Source organism: Hyperolius riggenbachi, chromosome 10 (genome assembly GCF_040937935.1).
Source record: "Hyperolius riggenbachi isolate aHypRig1 chromosome 10, aHypRig1.pri, whole genome shotgun sequence".
Lineage (NCBI taxonomy): Eukaryota > Metazoa > Chordata > Amphibia > Anura > Hyperoliidae > Hyperolius > Hyperolius riggenbachi.
Genome location: NC_090655.1, coordinates 193,946,056 through 193,967,723, shown reverse-complemented (window position 1 = coordinate 193,967,723; position 21,668 = coordinate 193,946,056). Strand labels below are relative to the sequence as shown.

The following is a 21,668-nucleotide window of genomic DNA, read 5'->3' as shown; positions in this document are numbered from 1 at the left end:
GCATAAAAGTAGTCGTCACCCACTAGGGGTGTCTTCCCTTGCAGGGTGCGCTGTTGAAGACCCGTTCCTACTTAGACTCCATGCCCTAGTGGTGCCCACAACAATCACTGATGCTGAGATTAACGGGTCCTTGACATATAGGGATTAGCAAGTTTTTGGTGACCTGACGTGTGTAGGTATGTACACATGTTGCTTTAGTACTGTCCAATATTTTATTTTGCTTTTTATATCTGTAGTCGAGGGTAATGGAGCATCGGCTGTGCCTCCAGACATGTGGATATCGTAGTAAAACAAAGGCAAAAGATTCCACCTACACCTGAAGCTATCCCATAAAAGTCTTTGTGGGATAACTTCAGGTGTATATTGTTTTTGCCTCTAAAGAAGCGGGATTACCCGTGAAACAGCCTGTTAGGCTGTCATGCCGAGGATGAAATAAAGGTGACTTGCTATTGGACTTTGGTTGGTGCCTGGAATCTTTTCCCTTTGTTTCACTGTGTAACTTTTTTATATAAAGCCACATCTTTAATCAGTGAGGGCTGGAACCCACTATGGGCACCTTTCTGGCAAACGCAATGGCCCCATGATTTGCTTAACCAAGTGACGCTATTTCACAGAGTGATGGTGATTTGGTTATTGTAGCCACTCATCTGAACGCTCCTGGATCAGTCACAAAATGCTGCAAGTTTTGTTTTGCAATTGCTCTGCTATCGCAACACTGCTAGTGGGACCACCCCCATAGAGATCCATTGGCATAGCATTGTGCCGATCGCCGGTGATTGGCAAGCACTGCCAAAGCCCTCCTAGTGGGTTCCAGCCCTGAAGATAAATTTGTATTTTATTCTCAGTTATGGTACATTTGCAAACAAATGTAGCGCTTTAGACAAATGTTACTAAAACTTCAGGGAGATGCTGTAGTGGCAAGGAATAAATACACAAGCATTTAAACTAACTGTAATCAGGTTTTTGACCTTTTTTACAAAACTATTTTAATGAGAAATACCTTTGTTACACTTGCTCCATACAAAAGCATACTTGCAGTAAAAGTTTCAGAAACACAATGCTCCTACTCCTGCATTCCATATCAATACATGCATGTTCTCATTTATGTCCCACAGTTTATTGGCCAAAACACTTGGAGTCATTTATTCGGGAAGTAGGGCTATCCAGGTCACCAGGAGGTCAAAGATTAATAGCTTTAAGGTGATTGTTCTGGTGGCCAAAACAAGCAGGAAATCTTGTGTCATATGAAGACCTGAGGAAAATGGAAACACCATTTAGTGATGTTAGATAAGCCCAGTTAAACATAAAAAGCATGTCCTATCTTTTCAGACCATAAGATGCACAGAGGTTTAGAGGACAAAAATCAGGGGGAAAAATATACTAAACCTGGGGGCTATATGCAATTAACTTTTTCACCTGAGTTTTCTCCTAGGTGATATTTTCACAACTTGTAGATAAAATGCCTTTTACACCCCAAGCAAGCAAACAAATACTTAAAATAATTTTGACAATACTAACTCATCTACATTTTTGTAAGTTTTCCATTGCGAAGTGCTAAAAAGTTAATTTAAATTGAAGATGAAAAATGATCTCCTAGGAGAAAAGGTGAATTGCATATGGCCCCTGGTGCATCCATGGTGCAGGGGTATCTTGTGGACCTTCCCACACCAAGCTGGAAGTCCTCTGTACTTCCTGTTAGGTAGCAACACATAATTCAATAAAATTATCCAATTTTACTGCAATTCGATAAAAACGATTGGTTGTACAGAGAAAAAATTAAAGCTTTTTAATTTATTAATTTGATGAATCTGATTGCGTTACCCTTTTTTTTTTAAAGTCGATCAACAATGGTGGATATTTCTGATCAAATTTCAGTTGAATGGTGTAGGGTAGATTAAAAAAATTGCTTGGGTCTAAACATTAAGAAATTGACAGATTTTGCGATATTTTTTTCATAAAAATGTAATACACATGTAGTACATTGGTCAGATTTTTCAAATGTTACAATCAATCAGAAAAAAATGATTGTTGGTTGTTCTTGAATTGAAAAGAAATGTAAAACATGTATGGTGTTTGCTTAAAGCTAAAGTGAAGGGTTACAGAGAAGCAGAAGCTAGCAGAGAAGGATTACGATAGAATGGGGCCCAAGGCAAGTTAATGGATTTGGTTTCCCATGCTAGTCTTTCTGGTAAACAGACATGAGAGAAGGGTCAAAGGAGCTGGCAGCTGGGCCCCTTGTCACCACTAGGCCCCAGTCACCTGCCTAAGGTGCCTTGTGGCTGATACTGCTCTGCTACCTAGCATTAAACAGCACTCCAACTTCATCCAACTGTTGAAGAATGTGATTTATTGCACTGGTCTATTCGTATTAACAGTTTGGTTGAAAAAAAAAAGACATCTGTTCATCAGGTTCAACCAGAGAAAAATTTACAACACTGTCCTCTACCCTCATATATCCTAAATGATACAGAGTCTATTCACAAAAAAAAACACATTTAAGTGTGCAGAAAGTGCATGTAAAGTTTATCAGGTGTTACACCTGCGTAAGTTGCTTGTGTAAGCCAGCACCTATTCAGTAGGAGACCTTGGACAAGACTCCTTAACATTGCTACTGCCTATAGAGCGGGTCCTGGTGGCTGCAGCTCTGGCGCTTTTAGTCCGCCAGGAGAAAAGCGCAACATAAATGTTATTTGTCTTGCCATACAATAATTGAGCAATGTATACATTGTGTGTATAAAACGAGCTACACAAAGTATGTAGCGTCCATTGTGTAATTTGGGTAATGACCAATAAATTGTGTGTGCACTGTCTGCACATGTACATTTTTTTTTGTGAATACATCCTTAAAGAGGAACTCCAGTGAAAATAATGTAGTAAAAAAAGTGCTTCATTTTTTACCATAATTATGTATAAATGATTTAGTCAGTGTTTGCTCATTGTAAAATCTTTCCTCTCCCCGATTTACATTCTGACATTTATTACATGGTGACATTTTTACTGTGGGCAGGTTATGTAGCTGCTGCTAGCTGTTTGGGCTGTTAGAGACAGCTGTAAACAGCTAATTCCTGTCTGTGAACCTTGTTACATTGTAACAAACTGCCAAAAGTACCGCGGTACTCAGAGCTTCTTGTGGGAGGGGTTTCAGCACAAAATCAGTCATACAGCGCCCCCTGATGGTCTGTTTGTGAAAAGCATATTTCTCATGTAAAAGGGGTATCAGCTACTGATTGGGATAAAGTTCAATTCTAGGTTGGAGTTTCTCTTTAAATGGCATTGGCTCTGGACATATTAAGACTTAAAACTAGTTTGATTGACGCTAGATTCACATTGGTCACTTGCATAATGCACATGTTATAATGAGTGTGAACTGCAATGGAGACATATAAGCTTTAATACAAAACCTGCATGCAGCATGTTAGAATAACGCGATCATTTATAAAGCAGTACTGTGAACAGGCTCATATAATTGTATAGGCAGTGAGTTGACATGCAGAATTATTCTGCAACGCAACTGAGCACTCTGTACTAGCTCTGATAGTTTTCATTTTTTTATTGTAGTTAAAGCCAGTGGTTACCTATTTAAAAACCAAAAAGTCAGATACTCACCTAATGAGAGGGAAGGCTCGGTCCTAATGAGCCTTCCCTCTCCTCTCCCGGTGCCCTCGGTGCTGCGCTGGCTCCCCTGTTCGCGTCCGCCGCTGCAGGGACTTCGGAGGTCTTCGGGAGCACTCGGGCTTCCGAAGACAGGCCGCTCCATACTATGCACGCGCGAGTGCGTCATAGAGGGCGCTCGCGCATGCGTAGTATGGAGCGGCCCGTCTTCGGGAGCCAGAGTGCTCCCGAAGGCTTCCGAAAGCTCCCTTCAGCTGCGGAAGTGGCAGTATTTGACGGAACTGGTCGAATACTGGCACGGGGGATCCTGCGCGGGACCAGGCACCGGGAGAGGAGAGGGAAGGCTCATTAGGACCGAGCCTTCCCTCTCCTTAGGTGAGTATCTGACTTTTTGGTTTTTAAATAGGTAAACATTCACTTTAAGGAAACAAATTACCTGAGAGAGGAATATTTTGTCTGCTGTCATTTTCATCTCCAACCACAAATCTGGAAACCATGGAGTCAGATGATCCGAAGTTATCAACAGGTAGACTAAACTGGGCAAGTATATGGACAATTTCATCTGATACAATGTAACGGCCTATGACTTCCTGTTGAGAATTTGAGTGAAGGAGAATAGTTCTGACATCGTCAGCGTATGTTGGCAATATAGTAAGTGTACTTTGATCCAGACTGAACAATGAAGCAATAAAAGTATTGACTTTGCTTGTAGTTGGGAATCCAATATAATAAAGAGGCTTGACTAGTGAAGTTGACAGACTGTTACTGGGCAGGGTGTAATTTGATGGAGAGACAGAAAAGTGTGGTCTTAAATTCACAGTGGGAGGAAGTGAAAAAATACTTTCTGGAGAAAGGCCTACAAAACCAGTAGATGGGTTGTTTTGGAATGGAAGAAACTCAAGCTGTTTTCTGTTGGATACAGGCATGGTATACAGCCTGAATGCTTCTGAAGTCATTTGATTGCTTTCATTACTAGCTGATCTCCACAGGGTGATGAGTACATCTGGTCTGCTGTTCAGCAAACAATAGATATTGGATGGATTCTGTCCATTTTGTAGCACATGCCAGACCAGAGTCAGAGAAGATGGGAGAGGTAATGCCCAACATCCTAAAAAGGAAAGATATATCTTAGTATAGATGTTTACAAATAATCCTATAAGCAGAAATAGCAGACTGATGTAGACAGCATAGTGCCTAATTGGACAAGAGTGCTCTCTTACCATGCATTTGTTCTAACATCAGTTTCCACAGGGGTCATTATGTACATGGAGTTTGTATGTAGAGTAACTTGGGTGTACCAGATCTCATGGAGAATCATGTGACCACGTAGTAGGCTGCTATCCTAACCATTATACCATCAACACAACACACTACAATGCTACATGCTGAAGCCAGGCTAGCATGTACCATTATGATATATCCAAGAGAAAAATGAGCTTGCTTAGGGATTTGCAGGATGACAAAAGCCAACTCACATACATTGGCCAGTAATCGAAACCAGGCCTACCACTCTGTAGGCTGCTATCCGAACCATTATACGACCAACACAACACACTACAATGCTACATGCTGAAGCCAGCCTAGCATGTACCATTGTGATATATCCAAGAGAAAAATGAGCTTGCTTAGGGATTTGTAGGATTTTAAAAGCCAACTCGCATACATTGGCCAGGAATCAAACCCAGGCCTACCGCTTGGTAGGCTGCTATCCTAACCATTATACCACCAACACTACATGCTGAAACTTCTTGGAGCAGACTTACTTCCTCCCTCCAAAAGACACACATACATCCCCATAAAATCATTCAACAGCAACTGCATGCACAGTCTTTGTGGTACACAGTCTCTGTGGCACAATTGGTTAGCGCGTCTGGCTGTTAACTGAAAGGTTGGTGGTTCAAGCCCACCCAGGCATGGCCTTGCCTTTTGTGTTCAACAGTTGTCTGAAGAGAACCCCAGATAGCCATGTAGAATCATCTCTCTCTCTCTCTAGTAGGGATGGTAACCGCTTTCCGCGGAATTGTATTTTCCACAATTTTGGGAGGAAATTGGTCATTCCACTCCGTTTGGTCAGAACGGAATTGCTTTTTCAATCCGGCGGAATTCCGAAATAGCCTGTGAAATTCTGCTGGTATCTGTTGATGCTTTTAAGCTTAAAAGTTCAATGGCATCAAGTCCTAGAGAGAGAGAGAGCTAATTTTTCTCTTGGGCATATCACAATGGTACATGCTAGGCTGGCTTCAGCATGTAGCATTGTAGTGTGTTGTGTTGGTGGTATAATGGTTGGGATAGCAGCCTACAGAGTGGTAGGCCTGGGTTCGATTCCTGGCCAATGTATGTGAGTTGCCTTTTAAAATCCTACAAATCCCTAAGCAAGCTCATTTTTCTCTTGGATATATCATAATGGTACATACTAGGCTGGCTTCAGCATGTAGTGTTGGTGGTGGTATAGTGGTAAGGAGAGCTGCCTACCAAGCACTAGACCTGGGTTCGACTCACGGCCAATGTATGTAAGCTGACTTTTGAAATCCTACAATTCCCTGGAAGACAAAACCCTCCTCCTCCCTCCGGGAGGAAGGGAGGAGAGGAGGAAAAAAAGGACTAGGGGAACAGTCAAGGTTCCATTTGCGATTATTTGAATTTTTCCGCCGGAATCCGGAATTCCACGGAATTTCGCAAAAATCCAGCTGAATTTTCATAGCGACGGAATTAATCGCTAGCGGAATCCGCGAATTCCAGCGGAACGGAATTTGCTCTTTCCGATCATCCCTACCTCTGACATAACATTTAATAAAAATGTGTTTTCCTACTTTTGCTTGCAGCTCAGTTTCAGCACTGCTGCTAATGTTTACTAATTTTAGCTGACAAAGGATTGTAAACAAAAGATAATGTAATTAGCTCTTCAGATTCAGCAGCAAGCTTTTCCACTGGAAAGAAAAGTGCTGTGTTTAAGTCTCGATTCCCACTTGAGCCAGACCACATGCAGCCAGCGGGAGCGGACAGTGTAGTGTCCACTCTGATGGTCCGCTTTGGTCCGGCTGTAGCCTGTGGCAGATGCGTTACCACCATGCACTATTTGGGGGAATCCATCCCCCTGCCCGGGATTATTGTGGACTGCACAGAAGTGTGGCCCACTTACCAAAACAGATCTCACGGATCCGTTGCAGAGTGACAGTGTGAACGGCTCCTATTTATTTATTAAAGTGAACCTCCAGACTAAAAATTGACTCAGCAGCACTGAAAAGGCCTGGTGTTTCTTTAACAGTTTCACAGCATCAGAACTTTGTTTCTCTTATACAAGCCTCATTTTTAGCTTCACAGAAGAAAACTGCCCGGGCAGTTTTCCCCTTATGCTGTGCAAAGCATGATGGGATTTCTGATGTTGTTCTCGTTCTGCTGTTTCGGTGCAATTTTTTTTCTTATATTTTGTATTTGACATTTGAAGCCTAGCGTGTGCAGCTGGGAGGGGTTATCAGGACACAGGGCAGTTGGAACTATGTCTCATGCTCCTTGTCACCTCCTTTCAACCAAAAAGATGGCTGCCCCCATGACAAAGATGGCAGCCCCCATGAATCACAAACATTTGCCTGTTCTTTTAAAACAGGGTGGGTAAAAGATTATATTACCTATCTATTCTAATTAACATAACTAATGTAACTTAATAACAGTATGTTTGTTTAGGCTGAAGTTCCCCTTTAAATAGAAGCCATTGACTCAGTTTAGCAATAAGCAGAGAATGGACAAAAAAATGTATGTACTCAGCTCAAGTGGGGACACAGCCTTACTGTTGGAATGCTGTTCTGCAAACATTTTTTTTTGTGGTAATACTGTAGGTTTTATGCTGTAAATAATTCTTTAGAACAAAGAAAATGCTGTGTTTCATACCATTAACTTTGGTAAGGACAAAAGGGCAAAAAAAATGTCAGTGACAGAGGCATTGTGTGTACCATTGCTTAACACTGTAATGCCCCTGTGTAACATTGTTAAAGTTTAATGTCTCCCCTATCTATTGTACAGTGATGTGTAATATGCTTGCACTTTATAAAGTTTATAATAATAAGGTTCTTTTACCTCTACAGTGGTAAATGGACATTTTTTTTGTCCTAAGTACTGCATTTCAAAACTAACAGTGAATGGATCCTAATTTTATAAATAGGATCCGTTCACACTTGTCAGTCTGAAGTCGATCCGTCGGATCCATTGCGGTAAGCAGATTGTACATCTAGGCTGTGTGCGATTTTTCCATATAGCCTATGGTTGGAACGCATCTGCCCTGGGCCCCAACCCAACCTTTCAGAGCTGACACAACACTCTCTGCCCCCGCTGGCCATTTATGGTCGAGCTGCAGATAGGAATCCAGCCTCATAAATGATTGCTACCTGTAACAATCTCCTGTAAAGTTTGCACTTTTCAGTCTCAAGGTTTTCTAGATAGTGGAGCAGCAGGAAACTTTCTCGATGTCTTCTTTTCTCAGTCTTAGGTATTCCTCTAATTATCTTGGGGGAAAACATCAAGGTATTAGCAACTGATTATTCCCCACTTCAGCAGGGGAAACAGTGGTTTAGAACTCCAGTGGTCCAGATAACTGTGGGGGATTCCCACCATGAAACTGTAGCATTCTGTGTCCTTCAGATACCCTCTTCCCCAGGGCTGGGTATAGGGATGATAAGGCCTTGGGACAAAATTAACCTGCCCCCCATAAGTAGTATAAAGGTAGGGGGTCGTTATGTAGTGGTACCTCAGTGCACTGTGCAGGTGTCTCTCCCTGACCAACCCCACCTCCCAGCATGCAGCACGGAAAAATAGCCAGGTGGTGCATGCATTTTTTACTGGGTAATTTTTATGGAATCTGGTTTTGTGTCTCTTTTGTGCCCAAGGAGGATCACGCATGAGTATTGCCTTTCACTTGTCCTTTATAGCACTCATAGATTTATTTTGTCCATATCGACCAAAAATCAAATCTTCCATGATAATTAGGACATTGAGGTGTTCATGTTATGGTCTTGGCACTGGTGCCATGTTTAGACATAGTCTGCAGTACTGAAGATAGCCACTGCACCACCTGTATCTACATCACAAATGGCTATGGATTTAATATTGATAAGAGTCTCAACCTCATGCCATTTATTGGATACTGTTCCAAGGTGACTACCAGGTCCTTTTCCACAAAATCCTGAAATGCATCAACTGAGCTACTTCTAGCGCTACTATTGGTAATAATCTGGGGCTGGAAGAAGGTATGGGCTTACCTCATCCATAGTAACCAGTTCTATACTTCAAGCTGATAAAGAGACATACTGACACATTTCAAGCGAGCATGTGCGGCATATTTGACAAGTGCTTGTCGAATGTGTTCTAGTGACCTAGCTCTTGTCCATGCAAGAGCATGCTGTACAGATGCAAATACGGCCCAAACCTACACAGTAACACAGCAGCTCATACACAGCTTTTTCCAAAATGCACAATTGGCTGTGTGCTACTGCAGGGCGCAGGCCATACTTGCGCCTGTAGCAAGAAGGAGATGGCGCACAAAAAAGTACAGCAATTGTGCTGTATTGAGTATGACCAGGAGGTACACAGCTAGCTTCAGGTGAGGCCATTTGTCAGGTTCCAAACCTGCGCCTGCACAGAAGGGTCATTCTGATAAACAGACAAGTGCTACTGTGAAGAAGAAGGTCCCTGCAAGCAGTGGTTTGGTGAGGAGGTTCGTAGAAGCTGCTTGATCATCCAGTGGCTTCACTCTACTTAGGTCAGTATTTATTTATTTTTTTTCATCTTTGCCACAAGTTTTCTTTAAGAATGATCACTGTTACTGGTTGTAACAATGTTCATTCACAAAAGGGAAAAAAAAACAGGCACAGCTTGGCTCAGAACACATTCTCTTGCACTATTTAGTGTTGCCTTGGGAGTCTGTAGCGTGCATTCACGTGCAAGCTCATAAACAAGAGTGTGTGTATGTGCACTAGGGCCTGGGAGAGCTTATGCATGCATGCGATCGTGCACAAGGGAGTGCATGCAGAGCAACGCCAAAAGCAGTGCTGCTCGGATACCCCTTTTCAAACCCAGATATCCGGATCCAAATCGGATATCCGAATCCGAACTTTTGGGTATCCGAGTAGAATCAGATATCCGAACCCAATATCCGGGATATCCGGTCGGATTTGGATATCCTTTAACCACTTGAGGACCCACCCTTTACCCCCCCTTAAGGACCAGCGCTAGTTTGATTGATCTGTGCTGGGTGGGCTCTGCAGCCCCCAGCACAGATCAGGGTGCAGGCAGGGAGATCAGATTGCCCCCCTTTTTTCCCCCCTATGGGGATGATGTGCTGGGGGGGTCTGATCTCTGCTGCCTGCGAGTGGCTGGCGGGGGGGGCACCTCAAAGCCCCCCTCCGCGGCGAAATGCTCCCCCTCCCTCTCCTACCTGGCCCCCTTTGGTAAGCGGGCTGCACAGGACGCTATCCGTCCTGTGCAGCCAGTGACAGGCTGTCTCCTGTCACATGGCGGCGATCCCCGGCCGCTGATTGGCCGGGGATCGCCGATCTGCCTTACGGCGCTGCTGCGCAGCAGCGCCGTACAAATGTAAACAAAGCGGATTATTTCCGCTTGTGTTTACATCTAGCCTGCGAGCCGCCATCGGCGGCCCGCAGGCTATTCACGGAGCCCCCCGCCGTGATTTGACAGGAAGCAGCCGCTCGTACGAGCGGCTGCTTCCTGATTAATTAGGCTGCAGCTGGCGACGCAGTACTGCGTCGCTGGTCCTGCAGCTGCCACTTTGCCGACGCACGTTATGAGTGTGCGGTCGGCAAGTGGTTAAAATGCTTCCAAAACGTTTTTGAATGTAAAAAATTTCGCCATTGAAGACTTCTACTTGGATATCCTAACTAACTATCCACTCGGATTTCAAATGGAAATCCAAGTCTGCTCATATAGTGATATTCTGATTTACAAAGATATCCAAATTCCGATTCAAAGTTCGGATAGTGGAAAAAGTTCGGATTATCTGGGTAGTTAGGATACCCGAATATTGGATGAGCACCACTGGCCAAAAGTACAAGGTGATGAAACACACATCCTTGCTCAGCTGAGGCACAGAAAAGAGGACTTCAGTCTCACGTTCTAAAGAAGATTATAAAATAATTGATATTAAGATCACATCTGTATGCTGAAATGCTGAAAAAGTCAAAAGTTCCCATGGAGTATAGGTATTTCCATGACTGTACAGTATAATCATAGTGCATTAGATTTCCTACCCTGTTATTAATGAATTATTTTTTTAAATATGGTTTAAAAACTACAGACATATAAGATGTAATATAGCAACAAAATGTATAACGGGGCACTTTTCCCCCTTTAAACACACAAACAGTGGAATCAACCTGAGGGAGCCAACCACATGTGCATTCACAATGTATAGACAAAATATTGAATTCGGTGCTCAGCTGTATTTTTTTTTTTTCTTACAAGGTACGGTAGTTCCCCCGGATTGCTCCTAGGAGTATCATAACTCCCATGTCCTTAAAAACAGGAATCAAGCTGGAGACCTAGACCCTAGCATCTGCCTGTGCTAACTGGACCAGTTCCACACCACACACATTTTTTGTGCCAATCACCACAGTTCTGAAATGTAAACAGACCATTATTACAGGAGCAATTATTAGGTAACATAGTGAAGTTTTTTTTTTTAGAGCAGGGACCTTATTTACAGTTTTGTATAGCATCAGGTTTTGCAATTAAACCACTTGTACCGTTTCAATGTATCTGTTTATTAACTTGGCAGAATCACATTTTAATGGGATCTCTAAAAACCCCATCTGCTGTGTGTATATGTGTGCTGGCAATGCTTTTGGTGTACTGTATTTAACAGAGAAATTACTTTGAAAAATATCTAGGAAAATATTGTACAACATAAAAATATATGGTTTAAAGTGTATTTAGGAAAATGTAATGCTTTTCTTCTATTGATGCATGTGATAATAACTCTGGATAAAGGGATCTGTCTCATATAAGCACGGTTTTTATTTAAAATCTACATATAAGAATGCAAAATTGTTTATGATAGCTAGGATAAACTGTAGATATGGATATACTACATGACACCCCACAATATAAAAATATCTAAAAATGTACTTACCCCGCAACATGAGAAGCATTAAGGGACAAGCAGAGAACATAGTTCGTTTCAAGACATCAGAGGTATGTAATTGCACGAATGATAGCAATATTTGTTTGTGAATTCTTTTCAGTTAACCCACTTGTACATCTGGATTGCAAGCTGCTGAAAATTCTCACCACATCAATAACACTCCTGAACATAATCATACTTCAAAGATCTAGTAGAAAAAAAGAAAGAAGAAAAGAAAAATATATTTGTCACTTACATGGATAGTCTTTTCCATTTCTGCCCGAAACGATTTTGTTTTTCACATCATTGGGTACGATTCTCAAAGCATTACCGCATGCAGTAAGGCAGAAAACAACTGGTTTTACCAATCACTTTGTCAAATGTCAATTCACAAAGGCTGTTACCACATTGAAAACGAAAATTACGGAGTAGTGGGGTCATTTATCTACTCATGAGGCAAATTGCTGATTTGTGGGGTAAAAATACCTCATAAATCTCAATTCACAAAGGATAGTGCAAGCAGTGAAACAAGTGAGATGTTTTGTATTTTACCTCCAGCCTAGAGCTGTCGGCAAGATGACAAACAGACATATGTTAGGTTGCAGAAAGGTATTAAAGGGAAGGTTCAGGGAGGGAGGTAAAAAAATAAAAATCAATATCCACTTACCTGGGGCTTCCTCCAGCCCGTGGCAGGCAGGAGGTGCCCTCGCCGCCGCTCCGCAGGCTCCCGGTGGTCTCCGGTGGCCGACCCGACCTGGCCAGGCCGGCTGCCAGGTCGGGCTCTTCTGCGCTCCAAGCCCCGGCACTTCTGAGTCCCACGTGGGCGCGCTGACGTCATCGGACGTCCGCCAGGCTGTACTGCGCAGGCGCAGTAGTTCTGCGCCAGCCTGGCCTGGCCAGGTCGGGTTGGCCACCGGAGGCCACCGGAGACCACCGGGAGCCTGCGGAGCGGCGGCGAGGGCACCTCCTGCCTGCCACGGGCTGGAGGAAGCCACAGGTAAGTGGATATTGATTTTTATTTTTTAATCCCCCTCCCTGAACCTTCCCCTTAAGAAGGCGTGAGAGAGAAAATAAAGTTACAGAAGTTACAGTGTTGATCCGGGGATTTCAGTAGTGCTGATCCAAGGATTTTATCTTATTGCCATCTGGAGACGGGAAGGAATTTTTGCCCTTTTGGGGCTAATTGGACCATGCCTTGTAAGGGGTTTTTTGCCTTCCTCTGGATCAACAGGGATATGTGAGGGAGCAGGCTGGTGTTGTACTTTGTTTTCTAGTTGAACTCGATGGACGTATGTCTTTTTTCAACCCAAATAACTATGTAATAACTATATAACTATGTAAGAAAGCAAAATAAACTATTTAGTGAAGTAAGAAAGACAGAATACCCAAGTAGCTCATCGTGAACCAGAACCACTAGGAAAACACAAGGGACTAAAAGAGACTAAAAAGCCCTCCTTACTAAAAGGCAATGCTTGCAATAATTCAGCTGTAAGGCCTGGTGCACACCAGAGGAGTTTTTCTGAGCGTTTCGAGTTTTTAAATCTGCTGCTAATGTTATCCTATGTGTCTGTGCACACTGGAGCAATGAGGTTTTGTAAAAAATCCCATAGCATTACATTGGGAAGAGCTTTTGAAAGGTTTCAAAAGCTCTTCCCAATGTAATGCTATTGTTTTTTTTTACAAAACCTCATTGCTCCAGTGTGCACAGGCACATAGGATAACATTAGCAGCAGATTTAAAAACTCAAAACGCTCAGAAAAACTCCTCTGGTGTGCACCAGGCCAAAGTGAGCATCTGTGGTTTCCCATGATGCATCACTCCTGAATATGTAACATTTATAAGCTATAGGCTTGCTGTACACCAACGGTTCTGGATGTGAGTCTAACTTCAGGGACAAATAGAAATAATTTGCATATTCAGGAGTGATCATCATGAATTCACAGTTACTAACTTCAAGCTGACTTATAGCAAATAGCTTATATTTTAAGAAAACAAATTACATAAAAAGTAAGAAAGTTGGTGAAAAATAATTTTCCCTAATTTCACGTGTTGTAAATCACAAATCCACAATATGTTGGTATGATTTTTATGTTAATTTTTATATACATTTTTATGTTAGTGCACCTCGGACAAGGACTAGTTCACAGTGCTCAGCTGTGTGTGAGTACAAGCGAAAAATATATATAGGAGTTGGACCACAGTTTAAATGGGAAAATGGAATAGGGCAAAATGTAATAATGGGGATGCCGTGACAACTCTACTACTTAGTCATTCCTACTTTTAAGACCATAACCACTTTTAAGACCACACTCTCTAAATTATAAAATTATTAATTAAACTTCCCCATTAACCTTTTCTCCCTAATTTTTACCATTTGTGACAGGGACATAATTTAAGTTGTGTGATAAATGAGAGAAATAGCCAAATAAAATTTGTGATTTTTATCTACAGTAACACTTTTTATTTTTAAACTTGAATTGGTAAAAAATAAGAAATAATGTATTTTTATCTCTTTTCTCCCCCTATTTTTCCCAGTAAAATGCATAGAAAACAAAATTGTCCTTGCAAAAAAATGCCGCCCAATAAAAAACTATGGTGTGTCTTAAAAAATAATATCAATTTATATCATTTAGGTGTCATAAGTAGGAATAAAGTTTTTGCTGATTAAGTAGGGACATAGCTAAAACATAAAAACTGCTCTGGTCCATAAGGGGGAAACAAGGTCTATATGCAAAGTGGTTAAAGGAGTCATCAGGCAAAAAAAAAAAAAAAAAAGCTTTACTCACCTGGTGCTTTCTTAGGGCCCCTTACAGCCGACTGTCCCACGCGGCTTGCTCCGCTCTCCGTCGCCATCCCGGGCTCCCCACACGCTGTTCAGGCCGAGGTCGGCCTTACTGCACCTGTGTGAAGTGACGCTGTCAATCATGGCCACGTGGTCCACGGCGAATTGCGCAGGGGCAGTAGTTCTGCACATGCACAGTATGCCACGGGCAACGTGGCCATGATTGACAGCGGTGCTTTACGGAGCCGCAGTAAGGATGACCTCGAGGTCGGCCTGGAGAGCGTGCGGGGAGCCCGGGATGGCGGCAGAGAGCGGAGCGATCAGCGTGGGACAGTCGGCTGGAGAAAGCCCCAGGTGAGTAAAGCTTTTTTTTTTATTTTGCCTGATAACTCCTTTAATATCCAAATATGAAAATACTGGTGGGAAAACATTTATTACTATTATTTATATAGGGCCGATATCTTGCACAGCACTGTACAAAGTATATTGTCTTGTCACTTAACTGTCTCTCAGAGGATCTCACAATCTATTCCCTACTATAGTCATATGTCTACGTGTATATTGTGTAGTGTATGAATTATAGTCTAGGGCCAATTTTTAGAGGGAGGCCAATTAACTTATCTATGTTTTGGGATGTGGGAGGAAACCGGAGTGCCCGGAGGAAATCTACGCAGACATAGTGCCCTGGCTAGGATTTGAACTGGGGACCTAGCGCAGTAGGATTGAACAGTGATGGTAACTGTGGTAAAAAAAAATTGGGAAATTAAGTGTATCACTATGGAGGAGTGCATAGTTACATAGTTACATAGTTATTTTGGTTGAAAAAAGACATACGTCCATCGAGTTCAACCAGTACAATGTACATCTCCAGCCCGTCCCCGACATACCCCTGTTGAGGTGCAGCAAGGTGAAGGTTGGTAGATGGGTCACAGTAAGAAACAAAAGATGAAAAAGTGCAAGGAAGGCTAGTCCTAAGTTAGCCAAACAAATATGTATGTTTGCATGATGTTGGAGATGCTGATTCTGTGGTAGTGAGACTGCAGCAGGATATGTCCTCTTGTAATCAGGGACTGACTGTTGTAATGAGAATGGAAAAAGGAGTGGTAGGGAGGTAGGGGGCTGTATCATCAGGCGGGCAGACAGGGTAATATGTCGAATGGGTTAAACATACCATGCAGTGTTTTATCTCCCAGGTGCTTGGGTTTGGCATAGGGTGGATCATATTGCCAGATTGATGGGTGGGGCTTGAGAGGACCCAGCTGTCATGGTATCCATTGGTACCATATGACAAAATTAGTGAAAGATGAAAGGCCCTAAAATATGATTTCAATGAACTAGAAGATAAACTCAAGGCAATGATCTCAAAGGTGGTGTTTTCAGTGCCCCATGCTTCACCTGAAAGGCAGCAGGAGCTTAGGGAGTTAAATAAGTGGCTGAGAACAGGGGTGCTCAGATACCCTCAATCACGATTCGGGTGAATTTGAATCCGGGTCCGCCTTAAAACCGGATTCAGCGTGATCACTTTCACGGAAATTCGATTCTGATTTGAATTTGAGTCCAAATTCGGCATTGAATCTGGAATCACGAATGGCCTTTAAATTGCTTCCAAAACTTCTTTTATAGTAAATGATGCATGAAGCATCATGTTTTCTTTTAAAGAAAAGCAGCAATTATTTATGTGGGGGGAAGTATGATTAAAAAAAAGTTTTGAAGAAAAACATTTGTTTTATGTATTTGTTTCTTCTTCTCCTCCTCCTCTTTCTTCTTCTTCTCCTTCTCCTTCTTTTCCTATTCTTCATCTTCTTCTTCTCCATCTTTTCTTCTTCATCATTTCTTCTTCTCCATCTTTTTCTTCTTTACCATCTTCTTCATTTTCTTGTTCTTATTCTTCCTTTTGTACTCAACCTTCATTTTTTTTTTGTGTGTGGCACTTTTTACTTTTTTGTTTAACAGCAAAGCTAAATTTGTGGCGTAAAAGCTAGTGGCTCATTGGCAGCAGCACCTTATTCTGTGGACCCTGGCGGTGGGAGCACAGACAGTAGTAGGTAAAAGCAGAAGCAGGAGGAGGAGGAGTAACGTGTGGCAGCAGGCAATATATATATATAGCTACTGTAATGGCGTAATAGATGGTGGCGCATGGCAGTAGCAGCTTATTCTGTGGACCCTGGTGGTGGCAGCAGGCAATATAATAGGCCATGGCACCTAGTGGTGGTACCACGGCTGTACATAAACACTGAGAAAAGAGCAGTAGGTTCCAGCCAGCGGTCGTGAAGCCCACATTGTGCCCAATACACAACTGGGACAGCACAGTTTTCAACTCAGACACCGCTGAATTTTTTTTTACAACAATATATAGCTATTGTAGTGGCGTAATAGCTAGTGACGCAAGGCAGCAGCACCGTATTCTGTGGACCCTGACATTGGGAGCACAGACAGCAAGAGGTAAAAACAGCAGCAGGAGGAGGAGTAATGTGTGGCAGCAGCCATGGCACCTAGCGGTGATACCACAGCTGTAAATATAACACTGAGAAAAGAGCAGGAGGTTCCAGACAGCAGTCGTGAAGACCACATTGTGTCTAGTACACAACTGGGATAGTAAAGTTGTCAACCCAGACACCTCAAAAAATTTTTTACAACAATATATACAGTATATATATATATGTGTATATATATATATATATATATATATATATATATATATATATATATAGCATAGCTATTGTAATGGCGTAATAGCTAGTGGCGCAAGGCAGCAGTGCCTTATTCTGTAGACCCTGGCGTTGGGAGCACAGACAGAAGGAGGTAAAAGCAGCAGTAGGAGGAGTAATGTGTGGCAGCAGGCAATATATTAGGCCAAGGCACCTAGTGGTGGTCCCACGGCTGTAAATAAACACCGAGAATACAGCAGGAGGTTCCAGACAGTGGTCGTGAAGCACACATTTGTGTCCAATACACAACTGGGACTGCACAGTTTTCAACCCAGACACCTCAGAATTTTTTTACAACAATATACCCTATATATATAGCTATTGTTGTGGCGTAATAGCTGGTGGCACATGGCAGCAGCACCTTATTCTGTGGACCCTGGGAGTGGGAGCACAGACAGCAGGAGGTAAAAGCAGCAGCAGGGGGAGGAGGAGTAACGTGTGGCAACAGGCAACAGGTATAATAGGCCATGGCACCTAGTGATGGTACCACGGCTGTAAATATAACACAGAGAAAAGAGCAGGAATTCCAGACAGCGGTCGTGAAGTCCAAATTGTGCCCATTACACAACTGGGACAGCAACCCAAATACCTCGGAATTTTTTTTACAACGATATATACAGTATATATATAGTTATTGTAGTGGCGTAATAGCTGGTAGTGTATGGCAGCAGCACATAATAGTGTGGACCCTGGCAGTGGGAACACAGAGAGCAGGAGGTTAAATGCAGCAGCAGAAGGAGGAGAAACGTGGCAGCAGCAGGCAGCATAGTGGGCCATGGCACCTAGCTGTGGTACCACGGCACAAACAAATATAAACAACTGTGAGGTTCCAGGAAGTGGTCGTACAGCCGCAGTTGGGGCCTCCCCACAACTCGGACAGCACAGTTTGCATCCCAGACACCTCAAAATATTTTTGTCTTGTTTTGTCACAACAGTAGTAGTAGCTATTTTGATGGTGTAATAGCTAGTGGCACTGACTAATGGCATTACAGTAGTAAAAGGCATCCCCAGAATCCCTTTAGATGTACATGTTGTAATAATGTTTGTTTTCATATAATTCATTTTTTATTAATGCAAAAAAAAAAAATCAATACAGTAAACCAGAATACAAATAAAATATGCTACCAAAACTAACAAAAATAAATAACATAATCTAACCCTCTCCCACCACCCCTAACCCCTCCTCCCAGATCCCGCAATCTCTATATTCTTCCGACTCCATAAATTCCATCCAACACATCCATTTAGAGCAAAAGTTCTCCCACCTATCCAATTGTAAAGAAATCTGTTCCTCTGCATCTTTTATTAACAACACCTTTTTGACCCATTCAGAAAGAGAAAGAGAATCCGGGCTTCTCCATTTAACTGGGATCAAACTTTTGGTTGCAATAAGCAACACAGACTTTTTATATCTACCTACTGACATGGAAGAATTGTGCAACAGCACCTCTAATGGATCATTTTTTATATGGTGACCCTGTTAATATTCAAAAGAACTCCATCCCAAAAAGTTCTCAACCTCAACCATGGGAAAACCCAAAATATATGTAATAGTGTACCCCTACAACCACAACCCCTCGAACATTTATCATCAACCTCCAGATATATCAAAGCCAATTTAGCTGGTGTCATATACCGGTGACAGAAAATTTAGGAGCTTTGGGCAAGTGGACAAAAAAGGGCGCTGCCATTCACTCCCATAATAAATATCGTTTGCTGAGCGCCGAACAGGAAAAAAGGGCGCCTAGAGATTATTAACGTTTACAAACTGCGCTTGTGATGATTTAAGTTTACAAAATGCACCTGTGACAAATAACATTTACAAAAATACTAAACATATTTATCGTATTTAACTAAAACATTATTTAAAATGTTATCCCTTACTGTTTATTATTCACATAATAAAGCGATCAGTACGTAAATTGTTATATATTTTTTACAGTCACTATTTGTAAAACATTATTATCCACACAATAAAGCGATCACTAAGGGGGGTTTTAGGGTTAGGCACCACCAGGGGAGCTTTAGGGTTAGGCAGGCACCAGCAGGGAAGATTTAGGGTTAGGCTCCACCAGGGAGGTCTTAGGGTTAGGCACCACCAGGGGGGTCTTATGGTTAGGCACCACCAGGGGAGATTTAGGGTTAGGCACCACCAGGGGGGGGTCTTAGGGTTAGGCACTACCAGGGGGGTCTTAGGGTTAGGCACCACCAGGGGGGTCTTAGGGTTAGGCACCACCAGGGGGATCTTATGGTTAGGCACCACCAGGGGAGATTTAGGGTTAGGCACCACCAGGGGGGGTCTTAGGGTTAGGCACCACCAAGGGAGGTCTTAGGGTTAGGCACCACCAGGGGGGGTCTTATGGTTAGGCACCACCAGGAGAGATTTAGGGTTAGGCACCAGCAGCGGGGGTCTTAGGGTTAGGCACCACCATGGGGGTCTTAGGGTTAGGCTCCACCAGTGGGGTCTAAGGGTTAGGGATAGGTACAGAGAGGGTTCTGTGTGAGAGTAGGGTTAGGTTTAGTTGTAGTCAAATGTTAGTAATATTTACTGATGTTTTACAACAGTTATAACAAACATACTTTTTTTTCATCTACATAAACAATATTTTCAGATTTTATTACATGAAGAAATGATAAATGAAGGTTATTCACAATATTATACAATTATAACAATTATACATATATTATCGTTTCTTAACAAGCGTAATTAGAAGTTTCACTTTTAAAACAGGGAAGATTATCATTTTCACAATTATTAAATCACACATTATTAACCACTTGCCGACCGCCCACAGCAGATGGGCGGCGGCAAAGTGGATGCCGAAAGGACCGCAAGACGCCCAAGGGCGTTGCTTCCTTTCGGCATGCCGGGGGAGCGATCGCGTCATTGATGACGCACGCTTCCCCCGGCAACTGGCTCCGCCCACCCACGACGAAAACCCGCCGGCCGTTCGGAAGTGCCGGCAGGTTGTTAACCCCACGATCGCCGCTACAAAGTGTATCATACACTTTGTAATGTATACAAAGTGTATTATACAGGGTGCCTCCTGCCCTGGTGGTCCCAGTGTGAGGGACCACCAGGACAGGCTGCAGCCACCCTAGTCTGCAGCCAAGCACACTGATACCCCCCCCTGCCCCCTGATCGCCCACAGCACCCCTCTGACCCCCCCCACCCTGCCCACCTACCAGAACACGGTTTACACCCAATCACTCCCCTAATCACCCATCAATCACTCCCTGTCACTATCTGTTAATGCTATTTTTTTTATTAGGTCCTTAACTGCACCCTGGAGACTCCTGATAACCCACCTCCCACCACTCAGATTCTCCCCAGACCCTCCCCAGACCCCCCCCTCCCGTGTACTGTATGCATCTATCCCCCCTGATCACCTGTCAATCACCTGTAAATCACCCATCAATCACCCCCTGTCACTGCCACCCATCAATCAGCCCCTAACCTGCCCCTTGCGGGCAATCTGATCACCCACCCACACCATCAGATCGCCCGCAGATCCGACGTCGGATCACCTCCCAAGTGCATTGTTTACATCTGTTCTCTACCCTAAGCACCCACTAATTACCCATTAATCACCCATCAATCACCCCCTATCACCACCTGTCACTGTTACCCATCAGATTAGACCCTAATCTGCCCCTTGCGGGCACCCAATCACCCGCCCACACGCTCAGATTGCCCTCAGACCCCCCCCCCCCTTATAAATTCACCAGTGCATTATTTACATCTGTTCTTCCCTGTAATAACCCACTGATCACCTGTCAATCACCTATCAATCACCCATCAATCACCCCCTGTCACTGCCACCCATCAATCACCCCCTGTCACTGCCACCCATCAATCAGCCCCTAACCTGCCCCTTGCAGGCAATCTGATCACCCACCCACACCATCAGATCGCCTGCAGACCCGCCATCAGATCACCTCCCAAGTGCATTGTTTACATCTGTTCTCTCCTCTAAACACCCACTAATTACCCATCAATCACGCCCTGTCACCACCTGTCACTGCTAGCCATCAGATTAGACCCCTATCTGCCCCTAGGGCACCCAATCACCCGCCCACACCCTCAGAACACCCTCAGACCCCAGCCCTGATCACCTCGCCAGTGCATTGCTTGCATCTATTCCCCCCACTAATCACACCTTGAGACACCCATCAATCACCTCCTGTCACCACCTGTCACCCCCTAGCACACCTACCCATCAGATCAGGCCCTAATTTGCCCCGTGTGGGCTCCTGATCACTCGGCCAAACCCTCAGATCCCCCTCAGACCCCCTTCCGATCACATCCCCAGTGCATTGATTGCATCTATTTTCCCCTCTAACCACCTCCTGAGACACCCATCAATCACCTCCTGTCACCCCCTTGCACTCCTATCCATCAGATCAGGCCCAATACAACCTGTCATCTAAGAGGCCTCCC

The 21,668-nt window shown here is 43.4% G+C and overlaps 1 long non-coding RNA gene across 1 annotated transcript in view; it reads right to left on the bottom strand.

The window, feature by feature from the left end:
* Nucleotides 1-987: 987 nt before the first annotated feature.
* Nucleotides 988-21,668, bottom strand: part of LOC137534133 (uncharacterized) — a 42,261-nt gene continuing 21,580 nt past the window's right edge. The window contains exons 2-4 of the long non-coding RNA XR_011024317.1: nt 11,747-11,945; nt 4,049-4,720; nt 988-1,252 (exon numbers count right to left, since the gene is read on the bottom strand). This is a non-coding gene — a long non-coding RNA (uncharacterized lncRNA). The remainder of the gene's footprint in view (nt 1,253-4,048; nt 4,721-11,746; nt 11,946-21,668) is intronic.